This window comes from Piliocolobus tephrosceles, chromosome 10 (assembly GCF_002776525.5).
Source record: "Piliocolobus tephrosceles isolate RC106 chromosome 10, ASM277652v3, whole genome shotgun sequence".
NCBI lineage: Eukaryota > Metazoa > Chordata > Mammalia > Primates > Cercopithecidae > Piliocolobus > Piliocolobus tephrosceles.
In genome coordinates, this window is record NC_045443.1 from 44269994 (window position 1) to 44273882 (window position 3889).

General features: G+C 40.7%; 1 long non-coding RNA gene across 1 annotated transcript; it reads right to left on the reverse strand.

Annotated features, from left to right (window-relative positions):
• Window positions 1–512: 512 nt before the first annotated feature.
• Window positions 513–1936, reverse strand: LOC111555272. The gene is made up of 2 exons (XR_002735476.1): window positions 1786–1936; window positions 513–1097 (listed from the first exon to the last, which is right to left on the reverse strand). It is a non-coding gene; the product is annotated as an uncharacterized LOC111555272 (long non-coding RNA).
• Window positions 1937–3889: the final 1953 nt, after the last annotated feature.

The window sequence follows — 3889 nt, forward strand, 5'->3', positions numbered from 1 at the left end:
TTGTTTGAAGTTATTTGAAAGGCTTTTAAAAAGTTTCAGATGGTATGGTTATTGACACTGCCCAGCAGTATTTTATTGTTATTCCTTAACAAGGAAGAATTTTTTTTTTTTCTTTTTTTCTTTTTTTTTTTAAGACAAGGTCTCACTGTATTGTTCAGGCTGGAATGCAGTGGTACGATCTTGGCTCGCTGCAGCCTCAACCTCCCAGGGTTAGGTGATCCTACCACTTCAGCCTCCTGAGTAGCTGAGACTACAGGTGTGCACAACCACACAGAGCTAATTTTTTGTATTTTTGTAGAGATGGGGGTCTCACCATGTTGCCCAGGCTGGCCTTGAACTCCTGAGCTCAAGTGATCTGCTCGCCTTGACCTCCCAAAGTGCTGTAATTACAGGTGTGAGCCAATGCACCAGGCCTGGAACCAAATATTTTTAAGTCTGTCTTTGAGGAGTGGTGTGTGTAAACCCGAGCATCTATCTGAAAACAGGCCACTAAGCTCTGCCCAATTATGAAGAAATATTTAAAGCCATTTAGATCAAGTATCACATTAGTTAGTATATTGATGTTACAAATATACAATTATCTATATTCATTGTAAGCACCACAAATAAAATATAAATATCACCTAGAGGATACTTATGAAGCATTCAGGCTTTGAGAACCTGATTCTAATGTGCTACTAAGATAATGAGAATTCATTAAGAGCTCTTTGCACATAACAGAAGGGTTAATATTTGCAACGACAGGGAGTTGATACTCAGTAGAACATTCAAAGCTTCCATTCCTTGATTGGTTAAAAGTCTGGAAAATTATGTCAAAATTTGCCCATCAAGAGATGATACTGCACTGCAGAAACACATGAACTTCCAGGTTATGCCAGACTGGATGTTGCCTGGGAAACCATTACTGGTTTTTGCTACAGCTAGAAGAGAAAGTCTGTTCCTAAGGCGAAGATAGTTTCAGAACTTTCTGTCTCTAGTTCTTGCATAGCTTCTGCAGTCCTCACTGCTCACATGTCTTCTACACACAGCTCCAGTTTGATCTGATTCCGTGTAGTCCCTGATTCCCAGATATTTGCCTGAATTTGACTCCTTCAGGTCTAGACATAAGTTAAAAAAAGGAAAAAAGAAAAAAATTGCAAAGCTGCAAAACTGTTTGGTTTTACCTATGCAGTACCTTTTTATTTGAGGAGATGTTTAAAAATCAGGATACAGCTCATATATATATATATATGTATATATATGTATGTATATGTATGTATGTATATGTATCTGTGCATATATATATACTTTTTTTTTTTTTTTGAGACTGAGTCTCGCTCTGTCACCCAGGCTGGAGTGCAGTGGTGCAATCTCGGCTCACTGCAACCTCCACCTCCCGAGTTCCAGCAATTCTCCTGCCTCAGCCTCACGAGTAGCTAGGATTATAGGCACCTGCCATCATGCCTGACTTATTTTTTTAGTAGAGACGGGGTTTCACCATGTTGGCCAGGCTGCTCTTGAACTCCTGAACTCATGATCTGCCTGCCTTGGCCTCCCAAAGTGCTGAGATTACAGGCATGAACCACCGCACCTGACCAAAAATATATATTTACAGGTTTTTTATTTTTGAAAAATTGGAATTTTGGCAATTTAAAGCCATATTCCCTCATGAAGTAATCTGCTAGAGCAGAGTGGCCACTGTGCTCTTAAATGATACATGTGGTCTCCAGTTTGCCACAATCCTCACTAATCCCAATTGTTCCCAACACTGAGGCTATTAATTTTCATTTACCACCATACTTTCACCTCTGTATATTCTTTATGGTAAAGAAGTACTTCTCTTTTCTTTCTTTCTTTCTTTTTTTTTTTCCTGAGGCAGAGTCCAGCTTTGTTGCCCAGGCTGGAGTGAAGTGGCATGATCTCGGCTCACTGCAACCTCTGTCTCTCAGATTCAAAAGATTCTCCTGCCTCAGCCCTCCGAGTAACTGGGACCACAGGCACCAGCCACCACGTCCTGCTAAGTTTTGTATTTTTAGTAGAGACGGAGTTTCATCATGTTGGCCAGGCTGGTCTCAAACTCCTGACCTCAGATGATCCACCTGCCTTGGCCTCCCAAAGTGCTGGGATTACAGGCATGAGCCACCGTGCCCAGCCTTCTCTTTTCTTTTTTTAATTTTTTAAGATTTTTTATTTCCAACTTTTAAGTTCAGGGGTACATGTGCAGGATGTGCAGTTTCGTTGCATAGGTAAACATGTGCCATTGTCATTTGCTGCACAGATCATCCCATCACCCAGGTATTAAGCCCAGCATCCACTAGCAATTCTTCCTGCAACTCTCCGTCCTCCCACCTCTCACCCTCCGACAGGCCCCAGTGTGTGTTGTTCACTACCCTTGGTATCCATGGGTTCTTAACATTTAGCTCCCACTTATAAGTGAGAACATGCAATCTTTGGTTTTCTGTTCCTGCATTAGTTTGCTAAGAATAATGGCCTCCAACTCCATCTTTGTCCTTGCAAAAGACATGATCTCATTCCTTTTTATGGCTGCATAGTATTCCACAGTGTATATGTACCATATTTTCTTTATCCAGTCTATTACTGATGGGCATTTAGGTTGATTTCATTTATTTGCTATTGTTAATAGTGCTGCAATGAACATACATATGCATGTGTCTTTATAATAGAATGATTTATATTCCTTTGAGTATATACCCAGTAATGGGATTGCTGGGTCTAATGGTATTTCTGCCTCTAGGTCTTTGAGGAACCGCCACACTGTCTTCCACAATGGTTGAACTAATGTATACAGCCACCAACACTGTAAAAGCATTTCTTTTTCCCCACAACCTCACCAGCATCTGTTGTTTTTTAACTTTTTAAAAGTAGCCTCCGCCTCCCAGGCTCAAACGATCCTCCACCTCAGCCTCCCAAGTAGCTGAGACTACAGGCATGTGCCACCATGCCTGGCTAATGTTTGTATTTTTAGTAGAGACAGGATTTAGCCATGTTGGTCAAGCTGGTCTCGAACTCCTGACTTTTAAATGATCTGCCTACTTCGGCCTCCCAAAGTGCTGGAATTACAAGTGTGAGCCACCATGCCCAACCCCCATATGAATTTAAAAAATTTTTTTTTCTAATTCTATGAAGAATGTCAATGGTAGTTTAATGGGAATAGCATTGAATCTATAAATTGCTTTGGGCAGTATGGTCATTTTCATGATATTGATTCTTCCTATCCATGAGCATGGAATGCTTTTCCATTTGTTTATGTCCTCTCTGATTTCTTTGAGCAGTGGTTTGTAGTTCTCCTTGAAGAGGTCCTTCACTTCCTGATACTCTTCCATGTTTAATATGGAAAGTGAATCTATGTACAAAGAACAAACACTGCTCATTTACTCATTTATATCTCATGTCTGGTCCCTACAGCCATTTAACTTTGCAACTCCTGGTCTCACTCACAGATCTCTGGGTGTTCTTGAAGTGTGTATTATGCTGTTAATTTACTCCCAGGGCTACCTTGTGCCTTGTTTCCTTAATCCTCCACTGCCTACAGACCAGGGGAGGCAGGTCATGCATCTAAAAGTAAAGGTTCCGGGTGGCTCTTAATTGCTCCTCTGAATTTGCCTTATTGTCTACAGATGGGCCATAACATTTCTTTCTAATTTAGCAATAAATACTATATACTCAGTGACTCTTAGTATAAGAGAGTCTGGATACTCTAGCTCAGTTGCCTCCATAATCATTTAATTTTCCTTGTAATTGAGGTTATATGTAAATACTGTAACCATAAACTAATTTAGCCACTAGTGTAATCACCTAACAGGTTCTCCTTGCCCACTGCCTAGACAGAGCCAGTTTATTAAGACAGGGGAATTGCAACAGAGAAAGTGTAATTCATGCAGAGCCACAG